A 12,947-nucleotide genomic window follows, 5' to 3' on the forward strand; every position below is an offset into this window, starting at 1 on the left:
CAACAAAGTGCAATATAATCACATTCCAATAATAAAGTCAACATTATGATGTAGAAAACCAACAGGAGACTGCAAGATCTTGAATATCTACTGCTGAACCACAGAATAGCATTGGTGAAATAAGTCAATACTTTCTTTTTAGAGGAAGGAATCCAGCTCCAACCTCTTGTTAGGACATATCTACAATATTAGTTCCTAAAATATCAGTCTTAATCCACAGAGAATTTTCCCAATCAAATTTCTTTTGCTGCTGTGAGAAGACAGAAGGCTGACTATAGCTTATGGATGTACAATGACATCTGTGTATGGACTTGGCCACGTTTCTAACTGCATGTAAGAGCACAGAAACTCAGGCTACACAACAAATCAAGTCTGGCCTGCCCAAAAATTTTGTTTGCATTACTTGCCCTTTTGTTTTTTTCTGCTCCATATTCTGGAAGCTCCATAGTCCTCTCCCAAGCACACACCTGGCATAAATGCTCTTACATGACAGTGCCAGCTCCCTCCCCATCAAGTGCACAGTGCAAATCTGTTAAGTGCACCACTGGCTCACACAGCAAGGGCTGTTGTGCTTTACTAAAATGAAAACACAGCTTAAAAAAGGAAAATCCCTCACTCCTTTCTACAGAACTAAGCTATCAAAATGTTGCTCAGAAATTAGCACTGGTTATCTGAGTGCAGAACTTGATCAATGCAGAAAACAACCAGTCAAGCCACGTAGGCACTCAGAAATTAATGACTACAAGTAATCCTGAGATATTCAATTATTATTAGCATTTGTTAAATGTGAAAAGGAGAAAAGAAGATGAAACAATACCATGATTATATTGACATACAATTTACATCAAGCTATGATGTCACTTGCAATGACAAGATGAGGAATTCACACATGCACTAAAAGAATGCAAGACATTCTGAATTCTGTCCTGAAATCTTGTAGAGTTCAGAGAGCAAATGACTTTACAAATGCCCTTGCTTATCATGATTCCAGCAGTATTAAATTCACTGTGAAACTACGATATGATATATAAGGTTTGTGGGTTTTTTACAAGGAATCTCAGGAGGAATACATTGCAAACAAAATGCAACAGAAACTTACCAGTCAGATGCATCTATATTGATCTTGCCCCTACATCCACACGGATAAGTAGCAGAGCATCAGAAAAATAGCTGTTTGTGAGAAACAAGCAGGAGCTTATCTCCAGAAATAATACTATTTTTAAAACTTTAGCACATCTGCTATTTCAGTTGTCTGTAATTGTCACCCCAAAGACTGACTCACATGTCACATGATTTTTACAAAAAGCATAGTTTTGTTAAACTATGCATACATTTACTTTTATTAACCTGCTACATATATAAAAAATACATCTGTGGATGTTTAAAGGGGCAGTACTTTTCTGGACTTTTCTCCTTGGACTCCTGGCATGTCCTGCTCTTTCATGTTTCAATTGTTGTTAAAGCTGTAGTTACCATTCGAATTACTGTCATAGATCAGGTTAATACAAGTGGCTTGTCCAAATGCTTAACAATAATAATAGAAGCAATATAAACAGGCTCTACTGCAAGGAATAAAATTTTAGAGCATTTTTTTGCATCTGGATGAAGACATACCAAGAGTTTCTATGTAAAACACAGCAATCTTGGAAGCCATGAAGCAGGCTTGTTCAGTCACACTGGCCCAGCATCTCATGTGAGCTGCATTTCCTGCCTAAGCACCACAAGTTCTGTCAGACAGAGATACCAGCAGAGGCAGGGGAGCAGAGCCTGGTGTCTCTGTAAACACCCCAGCAGAGCAGGAACCAGAAAAGCACCAGCAGCTGGACACAGCTGAGCTGAAGGACGAGCAGAGGAAGTGTGAGGCTGTAGTGGCCAAGCTAAGAGTGAGGCAAAGATGGCAGGGCAGGGAGAAGAAAAGTATTTTACTTATCATGTCCCAAGCCAACATTATCAACCAGTTTTTGCCTGCTCTGTTCAAAACTGGATGATTACTGTCATTTTAGTTTCATTTTTCCATGCTAGCACAAAATCAACTCCAAATGGTTTCTAAGTACCCAGGAAGCAGCAACCCACACCAACTTCCAACACCAGTCAGCTTTGATGAAGCAATCCCATTTAATGAAAAGCTATTATGGTCTCAGATTACAACAGGGTGACATTTGTGAAAAGCTGTTGCATTTCAGAACCAATCTTTCATAGCAATCAAAGTATGAACATGTACACTCACAGAAGAAATGTAGAATCCTCCTAAATTCTTTTCTGTGGAGAGAATGGGGGATTAAAAAAAAATAACAGTGGGGAACAGCATCATCAAAAGAAAGAGAAGCAGTTACATGTACTGGAAGGCTGCAATAAGGTCTCCTCAGAATCTTCTCATCTCCAAGCTGAACAACCCCAGCTTTTTCAGCCTGTCTTCCTAGAAGAGGTGCTCCAGCCCTCTGATCATCTTTATGGCTTCCTCTGGACCTGCTCCAGTTCATCCATGTCTTTCTGATGCTGAGGAGCCCAGACCTGCAGGCAGCACTCCAGGTGGGGAGTCACAAGGGCAGAGTAGAGGGGGTGAATAATCTCCCTTGACCTGCTGGCTACCCTTGTTTTGATGCAGAGTACCACTGACCTTCTGGGCTGCAAGCACACACTGCTGGCTCACGTGCAGCTCTTCATCCACAGGAGCCCCCAAGCCCTTCTCTGCAGGGCTGCTCTCAGTGACTTCCTCTCCCAGTCTGTGCTCGTGTCTGGGACTGCCCTGACTCAGGTGCAGCACCTTATCCTCAGGCTTGTTGAACCTCAGGAGGTGCTCACAGGCCCAACTCCTCAAGTTTGTCCAGGTTCCCCTGGATGGCATCCTGAGCTGCTCTGGTATCATCTGCAAACTTGCTGAGGGTGCACCAATGCCACTGCCCATGTCACTGATGAAAATATTAAAGGGTGCCAGTCCCATGAGAGTCCTGAGGGACACCATTTGTCACCAGCCTTCACTTGGACCTAGAGCCACTGACCTCAACTCTCTGTCCATCCACCCAATTTCTTACTGACTATTGATCCACCCTTCAAATCCATGTCTCCAAACTGGAGATGAGGATGTTGTGTGGGACCATGTCAAAGCCCAAACAGTAATCTAAGAAGATTACATTGGTCAGTTTTCCCTTGTTGACCACTGCAGTCACTTGATCACAGAAGGCCGTCAGGCTGGTCAGGCATGATCTGTCCTTAAGGAAGCTGTGCTGGATGTCTCGGATCATCTCCTTGTCTTGTATGTCCCTAAACAAGGCTTCCATGAGGATCTGCTCCATCATTTTCCAGTATGGCAAGGAGGTTCACCAGTCTGCAGTTCCCTAGGTCTTCTTTTCTCCCCTTTCTAAAAATAGGACTGATGTTTCCTTTTTTCCAGTCACCGGGGACTTCATTTGACTCTCAAGACTTTTCAAATGTAGAGAAATATATTCCATCTTTGGAGTAATCAATAATTCAAATAATCTATTACCAGAAGTGTAAACTTTAAATGACTGGGCTGCACATTCACATTTTGTCTTTGTGTCCATGTATAAACTTTTTCAAGCTAAACTGGAAGAGTAGGGGGAGGGATCGGATTTTACATTAAATAGAAAATGCCATGAAAAAATTTATGTTAGCAGTAATGCTTCTGCACTGATTAAACTACATGCAAGCCAGTTTTATAAATGCACAGCTCTTGAGGACACAAGCTCTTACAACAGTTCTATAAATATGCTTTGTAAAATGTTTATGTGGGCTCAGTGTGTGGGCAAATTCACAAATAGACATGCTAACTCCCTTCTTCCTGATGACCAATAACCAGAAGAGGAAAAAGAAGAGATCCCTTTTAGAAGAATAGTCTAGACAGTTCAAAAATAGCCTCTGTTCCCTTGCCAGGTACATACAAAACTGAAAAAGTAGGAACCATGGTGCTTACTTAAACCAGAATGTTGTTTTGACTGTTTTCCATCCACCCTCAACCTTCTGGATTTCAGCATGGAGATTCACCCGTTCAGTTCCCAGAGAAGGCTCCTTCATCCCAAGGCTTTACTGAGAAGAACCATCAGCAGGTTTCCAGACCTTCATATTGAATGAGTATTAGGAGTATTGGTGATGCAAAGTGGCAACAGGTTTCAGAAGCTGAGATGTCTTCAGAGCTTTGGCTGATCCTTTCCCTATTTGTTCTAATAAAATTCTTTTCTGCTTGCTTGCTAGCTTATGACACATGCTTGGCCTGGGGAAGGAGTTAAAGGTAGCAAGGGAAATCACATTCCCTCTTTCCTGTCCCTGTGTTTCAAAAAAAATAGCAAAGAAGAGCTGTTTATTCTTCCAAGTCAGTGTGCATGTTCTGTGCACTCAGGATGTCTTCCTCCACTAGAGACATGTGGAGTTAGATAACATCAATTTATGTTAAATAATCTTAAAATAGAAACACATACAGTGCTGTTTGAAACTTACTAGATAATCCTTTCTCACAGTCTGATTCTGCATGTTGTTTTTTGTTTTCTTTCAGTGTGTGGGAGATATTATCTCATGTTTCAGTGGATGTGGTCATTTTCTCTCTGTAGCCAAGTTTATGGATTCTTGCAGGTTCTGTTCCCACATTTGGGGACTCTACATTTCCCTCAAGATCCTGGGTGAGCAGGAATTTGTAAAACTCCACTCTGCAAGTGAGCCTTCACAAACGTGAAGTGACTGAAACTAGAGAGCCCAGGGACAGCAAGAGCTGCTGCAGGAAGGTTTATCACGCAATGATCTGGGTGTTACACACTCTAATTTCTCAGCAGAGTGCTAATGCTGCATGCACACCCTGTACCAATATAATAAAGTAATGCTGCAACCATCACATCATATCATAGATGGACCAATTTTAATTGACAGTACTGAATTATAAATTATTATGTTTAGCACCAAACTTCAAGTCTGTAAACACTAACTCCATTCTGCTCTTACTAGCTGCTATAAATTTGCCTGTGGAGAGACTAAAGTTTAATTGTTTTTTTATCTTCTCCTCACAAAGTTTTGATACTGTCAATATGAAGACAGTTCTGCAGGTGAAAACTGATGAAGTCACCAAGCTTCTAAAGACTGAGCTGCCATGACCTGGCTCTGCTCAATATTTCTCCTGCCATGGCCAGCAGGCTCTGTAACTGCTCCTTTCCCAGCCTTCCAGCATGCTGTAAATTTCTCCAGTAGCTAAATAGTCAACACAGCACACTATACCGAAGACAAAAGAGATTGGGTTTGGTGCAACTAGACAAAGAGAAAGTGAGCCTAAATTTAACAGGTTTTGTGTTGTGCCTACTTTTTCCTTGGCCCCCTTCCTTAACTCCACAATATGCATCAGCTCTAACTCGTTTCCCAAGGAACATCACCAAAGTCATTGTCAATCTCTAGACTCAATTTCCCACAGAAAGCATGCAAGTTCCTAAACCCCAAAATATTACAAGTGGGAAACATTAATTCTGGATGGAGTCCAGATCTGATGATACAAAGTACAACTAAAGGCTTGGCAAGTTAACAAATGACAGAAGCTGCCTAACCACATTAAGAAATACCTCACAATGCACACACTTCAAGAGGCATTTTCTGAAGCTTTATAAAGTACCCAGTTTCTTGTATTTACACTCTCCAAAAAGCCACTGTTAATGGTTCTCATAAAGCACAAATCAGACAAATTAAATGCTGCAGCCAAAGGTGATTCCTCCCAGCCCTTAGAAGCAACCATGCTTACACTGCTGAAATGATGATGCATTTATATATATATATATATTTGAATGCAAAGATGCTAGAGTTTTACTCCATGATATAATTCAAGCAAGAAGCAAAAGAAAAGGAAACAATAGAAAATTACTTACCTGGGAAAAGATCCTCGGCAGACTATCTAACTTTATTTAAAACTACAGCTGCCTGAGTTTTGCTCTAAAAAGTACAAAAAGTTCATACTTGTTTGCCCTACTGAGTGGAAGTAATTATTTTCTGAACTGACAAGTCATTGTGAATGTAACTTTGCATTTTTAACCCCAAATCGTCTTAAGTATAGACTGAATCCTAACTTTGATCTAAGGTGTCACACCACCAGATCTATTTGAATTCCTACATCATATAGGGAGACTCAATACAACCGAATTTTCACAGAGCAGGCAATCAAAACAACCTGAGGTGACAAATTAGGGTAATGCTGAAGGAACTAAAGCAAATCTTTCCAAATCAATAAAATCCTAGACCAGACTTCCAACCTATCCCACAAGCACCAAACTTGCCTAATAAGCTGCTATTCATCATTCAAACCTTAGGCTGCAGAAAAAGGACTGTATATATGGTATCAGATTAAGAGAGAAACAAGAAAAAAAATATTGACCCAGCCTTCTGCATCATGATCCTGATCAGTTTTTTATTCAGCCAAGTGTGTCACTTAAGTACACTATTGCTACACTTTTGCTCCTAGAGAAATTGCATTTTGGCACCTAGTTCATAACCTGTTACAAATGGCCTTTTCTGTTCAGAGATGAAAATTCTGTAATGGGTATTCCTCCATTTTCCCACAGGTGTGTCAGACTGCACCGAGTCAGACATGGGGATGTCCTTCAAGCAGACCTGAGGTTCATGCACAGCAAATCCCCTCCTGTGACAGAGAGCACTTCAAAGCCTGAGAGAGGCCTCTCATAATGTGGAGTTTACACTCAGAATCAGACAACTCTGATAATACTGCATCAAAACAAACAAAGAAAAAGACAAGTCACTGAAGTGTTTCTGTTCCTGTAAGCAGGAATGGCTGGAATGAAGGTAAACAGTGAGCATGTGCATGGTTCCTTGCATTTCTAGGTCTTCATGTTGGTACTTCACTAAGGGCTTTGTATTTTTTCAGTCAGTTTGGAGAGTTCCCAAAGCACTGCTCACTTCTAAAATGCATGAATTGGCTTCCCTGGAAATAGCACTCAGCTGGAAAAGAACATGAGTTATAAAAGTAAAAATTACACCAGGGAATAAAAGAAAGAAATCCTCTGCCTTTACATTTTAAATTTATGAAGCACTTTGCTATAGTGAAAAATTCACGTAGCACAAAATCTTGGGGAGCAGACTGAAGAAAAGAGAATTTTGACAGCCTGGTTTTCCTTTAATTCTATGTTTCTTCCATCTCCCCTTTAATCAATACTCTGCTGCCCACAACAGCTTACAGAATCAGAAGCACTCTGGGCACCCAGATACTGCATTATCCTGTAGACAGAGACCATTTCAGTTTTCCATACAGCCAGACTGGTGTGGTGGAAGATGTGTTACCCAAAAGCTCAGACATTTCCAGAAAAAGTCTTTGCTAACAGCCAGTCATCATTCCCTAAGAAAGATGAGCTAATTAGAAAATGAGTACATTTTTGCAACTTCTTTGAAATATCATCTCAGGAGCTCCCTGAGTTTTCATGAGGAATAAAATCTCCTCCTGCTTTTTTTCAACAAGACCTTTAAATTCTCCTCTTTCCTTCGGGTAGCTTTTTCTACAGCCAAGACCATAACATTTCCTTACATTGTTACTGATGCTCTCATTATGAGTGCAGCATTTGCTCTGGAAATATAATAGGAACTCATAGATTATATTATCTAAACTAAGTACTATTTCCCTTCCCACTCATTTGGAAACTATCCCAAATAAAGCCTAACACACAGTTTACAGTTCATGCCCACTTAGGATTACATTAACAGCAGCAGATTTGCATGTAAGTAAATGCATCATAATTCTATGCTGTCACAGCTTTTGGTTGATGGACACTTGGAAATTCACAGTAAACTCTGTGAAGTGCAGTGAAGTTTCTGTGTTTTTAAACCACAATTACATGAAAATCTGAATTTCACGTTTCATCCTGCCTCTTAAAGCGAGGTTTGAGCCCTCAGAGTTGTGCAGACAGCTTGGAAATGTGAATGTTAAGAAAACAAAAATCTAAAGGCTCACTGAATACAGATTTTTTAAAATATATCTCTATATTTTTCAAACCATCTCATGATTTCCTAATGCTCCTGATTGGACAGTTTGGCTGCAAAGGATTTTTACAGAAGTTTAAAAGAGTTATGGCATGCTATGAGAAAGATGTAAATGCATGCACAGCTTTCTCTCTGTCAAAGCATGATTTGCAGGTCTCCTTAATAAAAAGGCAGCTGGAAAGCAAAACACTTTGAGGGATTAACAGCAGAATTAATTTGCTGTTGGTTTGGTCATTTGTGAATTTTACAGATATGCTCCCACAGCAGAGAGAGAAACCAAATTATTTATAATGCTCCAATAGGAGAGCAGTTCTAGTGTACTACATCTGGAAATGAATATTTATATACTGAATAAGTTTTGCTATTAAAATTAAACTACACAAAACTCTAAGCATGGACTGTGTATCTTTTAAAAATACAAACAAAAATACACATCACTGCAATATTGATAATAAACTAAAAAAGCCCCAACATCCACAAGAAATTACACAGTTCAATATCAGACTATGGTTATACATAAGTTTATGTCCAAACATATCTTTACTCACACCTCACTAAACAAGGCATATCTATTCAGGATATGAAGTCAAAACAGTGCAACAGTGATAGTTACCTTCACAGAACTCAGATGATTTTCACTGTGGTGAAAATAAAATACAGGAAACTGAGATTATGTCAGACCATTACAAAAAACAACAAAAAAGAGAAGAAGAAAGAGTTAAATCTGATCTGGTTAAATCTAAATCTGCAGCCCTTTATACCTGCTAAGCACTGCTGACTGCATTTCAGATCACTCTACCATGTGCCAGTGTTCCATTAAATGGCAGCCTGTGAACTGCACTCTGGGATAACTGCATGTGAACAAAACACATCCTCTGCTCTTGCTGTCAAACCCCCAAGCAACCAAACACATACATGAAATGAGTAATATTTGATATTCTCTGAATGAGACACTCTGAATATGAGAGATATTCTGAATATAATGATACATTCAATATTCAGAGATGATATTCTCTGAATATTCTCTGAATGATTTCAATGCTGAGCATGGTAGTCCATAGTCCACTTCAAATTTAGCTTAGTTTAATGTATATTCAACTGTTAAATGTTATGATCTGAGACAATGAGTGACTTCTATTTGAGCAACATGTCTTACAGAAATGTGGTTTTCAACTTCTTTGAAGACCATGGTCAGGGTAACCCTTTCCAAAAAAAAAAGCACTGTGTGCTATAGATAAAGCTGTAGATAACTGTAGATAACTTGTACTAAATATAGAAGTAATGTGAAGAATTTCACCACATAACATTTTAATAAACATACACTTTAATGGGTTGATGTGCCACCAATCTCCCCTCTATTCCACAAGATTCCACTTCTTCCTCTCAGAAATAAAAAAAACCTAAAACAGTCTGGAAAAAAACCCCTCAAACTATTTGCAAAGTAAGTTCACCAAGGAATTGTTTTGGATTGACACTAGTATCACATTTTCTTCTGACATTCTATAGTCTACTATATTTAATCACAATCAATATTTATATTGCCTAACTTTGACACACATCAAGGTAACATGTCTGACATTATACTCACTGTAGGCAGTTCCCACTTCTTGGGATAACAATTCAGTCAGATGTAATGCTAAATAAGATTTTAAGACAGCAGATGGCATCACTTAGTTATTTTTAACTGTTGCACACTGACCATTTACTGTGTATCATAATCCATTTTTCATTATGATAATCCATAATCCAGGAAATAACAGCCAGGATGAAAACAGACTGACTCTAAGCTTTGAGAGGGACTATGAAACCAGATCTGCTATTCCATCTTTATTTTAGAATTTCTTTCTCAGTGTTCCTTGTATAACATCTAGGATATTGTAGGGTGATGAAAAAAGTGAAAAAGAAGGCAGAAAGATGTATTTCCTTTGTCAATTCAGATGATATGCAGATTTGAAAATGTAAACATTAAAAAAAAAAAATTGTCTTTACACAGGTTCAAACTGCCTGGAAAAAGGGGAATTCAGAGATGGCAATGTACCCAGTCATTTTTCTGGACCCTTTTCAGAATAATAGAAACATGCTCTACACAGGGTGTTTGGCAAGGTCCTGTCACAGCAGTTAGCAGGTGTTACAGCCACAGAGTGTGATCACAGAGGTGCATTTTCCCATGTACTGTGAGGAACCCGAGCTTACAATGCCACCAGGGAACAGTCAGCTGGACCACCTTCATCAGGCTCGTGGCAAGACTGTAAACTCCAGGATGGCAGCCCACGGTGCAGACCTGCTGCCCCTATGCTGGCTGATTCCAGGTAAGGCTGTTGGAATCTGTCTCCTCCTGAACCACAAACAATTCCACAGTATAACAGAGGGTCCCTTGATGCATGGGAAAGGGGGAATAAACCATACAGAGAAGGGCAAAAACAAGATCAGAATACGAGAAACACTCTCCTCCTCACCCACACATGCACAGTTCTGCTTTCCTTTGCCCACTCCTAACATTTTCTCTGGTCTTACTTTTGTAAAAGTCTTTTCAAAGAGCCATGCTGTACACACTGTCTGAATTTGGAGACTGCAGTCTTAGAGAATATTGAGCAATTCTCTGCAGGGTTCCCAAGAGCATCCTTACTTGCTGGGTAAGTGCAAATGCCCACCAGAATTCATGCTGAGTGTTTAGTGTGCATTTTATAGCAGCCAAGAGCTTGACCTGAGCATCTTCTGTTGGTAGTAATAGATTGTTAATGAATAACAAGTCACGAAAACCAACAGGGCAAAGGAACTTGTGTGGAAGCTATAGCTTTCTTCAGAAAAGAAAAAAATACTGCAGAAAACACTGAAAAAAATGTTAAAAGCAATGAAGGCATTATAAAGTCTCTTCATTTTCCATCTTCATAAAGTTCAATTTTCTCCCCTAGTGTTCAGATCAGCATTATACCACCAAAGCATTCATCCTTTATGCTCTAAGCCTATGGCAGAAATAAGCCTTTTAGCCTTTTTAGTCACTCAGAGCACATCATTACACCTCTGGAAAGCAAACAGAGCTCCAAAAGCTGTGAGGAACAGAGGGCAAAGAAGAGAAAGTATCAGTCTCTGGTATAATTAATTACTCTTTTTTTTTTTTTTTTATGGAAGTCACTTTCTAAAGTGTTGTTAGTGCATATATTAGACAAAATTTCTTTCCTCCATGGGTTCTTTTCCAGCCTGCTAGCAATACAAATTGAATGTTACTGAAAATAGAATCCATAATAGAATGAATTAAACTTATAGATCCAACAATAATGTGAATCCAAACTAACAGCAGTATTACTGATGTCATGATAATTGGCATTGATACTCACTGTAGCCATATGCTTTCTGCTGAGTCAGTTTTTGAAATACCGAAGTCCAAAAGACAGACAAAAGAATAAATTCCTAGAGGTCACCAAATAGTTGGTAATGTTATTTGTAGTGAACATCACAACCATAAAAACACAAATTATCTGATGCAGTTGTCTCCAGTACCAGTGGTTTGCCTCAAGTAATCTTGTCCTGTCCTAGGGTAGAGCTGCAGCTCCACAAAACACAATTTGGACACAAAATCCACAAGACACAAACTCAGGAGGTCTGTCCTCAGTGTCAGAGGTGAGGTCAGGTAGACTTTAAATTTTAGCTGAAGGATACTCATTGAAGCATCAGACCATATTCTGACATTACTTAGAGGACTAAAATTACACACAGAGGTCTTGCAGGGCTGTCTAAACCAGAAGCGAGTCAGCTGCCTAAGCCCTGCTGCAATCAGCAGCTATTAAATTGCTTTAAACCCTGCAAAATACCACTGAGGACTTCCAGTGGTATTTTACATACATTTATGTACCTAGGCATTTCCAAATATCTGGTCTCTAGATACAGCTGGAGCCCTTTAAAATTCCTCAATATGGAAGCCATTCTGTCCTATTTTATGAATTTTGTGGTAACTGAATCTCACAGTCAACCTATGTACTGCATTCTTTATGCACAGGCACACACACAGAAACAGAGGAAAAGCATTTTCTAAAATCACAGGGAAGTTCTGTAGACATGCCTACATTATTTTACAGTCAGCTACATAGAGCTTTTGAGCTAAGCTGTGTTAATGAAGCATTATATTCCCCCCCCCCAGAGAATTTATTTATTTTCTTACGACAGGAATAAGCAGATCTCCAGAGCTCCAACAATTCCTACCACAAACCCCGAAAGGATTCAGGTCATGATCTGCCTTCCTGCACCTACAGAATAATTTCCTTCCCAAATACCCCTTCCCATTTTTTCTAGACTAGTCTTCCCACCTAAATTCTGAATTTAAATAAGCAGTAAGAACATTTCTCAAGTGCATATAACAATCTACTTACACCTTTATCCCAATCCCAGCTGTCCTAGTTGGTTTGCAGACACCTGTGCAGAAAATTCCAAAGGGACTGGCAATCTCCTCAGTTCCTTTAACAGAGTGCAATTCTGAAAACAAGACAAATTATCTCCTCCTTTCTGTCTTCTACAGTGCTTCTGAACTGGTGGTAGGAGGAGCAGAAAGTCTCCCTATCTTGCAATGTGAGAAAAAGCGAAAATTCCCATCAGAAGTGACTCACCAACATTAATCATATATACCAGATTGAAAGGCACTCAGAACATGAAGTCAGAATCCCAGCCTCAGCTAAGCAAATGAGAAGTAAATGTCTCAGTACTACCATATTCTTTTAACTGCTCTATCTGTACAGTTTTGCACAAAGAAGCTGATGAATATAAATTTATTGTTTCTAGCACTGAACTTCCACTGAGAAGTGCTGCAGAATCTTTTGGAAGAACAAGCAGCTGAGTAGCATGGAACTTCCTGTGTCTTGACATGAATAAGCACCAGTGTAAAAATTTTCACATGTAAAGCATTCATATTCACATGACTTGCCACCTGGCCTGCGCATTAAAATGAATATCCTTATAGCTTAACCAAGCAGATGAAGATCAGAATCTTA

General features: G+C 39.4%; 1 protein-coding gene across 3 annotated transcripts in view; it reads right to left on the reverse strand.

The window, feature by feature from the left end:
• The window catches only part of ARHGAP6 (Rho GTPase activating protein 6), a 313,488-nt gene that overhangs the window by 107,839 nt on the left and 192,702 nt on the right, over positions 1 to 12,947 (reverse strand). The window contains exon 1 of one of the 3 annotated variants that reach the window (XM_058018517.1): positions 12,333 to 12,345. The exons of the other annotated variants lie outside the window; for them this stretch is intronic. The gene's annotated coding sequence lies outside the window, so the exon portion shown is untranslated. Of the gene's footprint in view, positions 1 to 12,332; positions 12,346 to 12,947 lie in introns of those variants that run through there. 3 annotated transcript variants of the gene reach the window in all.

The sequence above is a fragment of the Melospiza georgiana genome, chromosome 2 (assembly GCF_028018845.1).
Source record: "Melospiza georgiana isolate bMelGeo1 chromosome 2, bMelGeo1.pri, whole genome shotgun sequence".
Lineage (NCBI taxonomy): Eukaryota > Metazoa > Chordata > Aves > Passeriformes > Passerellidae > Melospiza > Melospiza georgiana.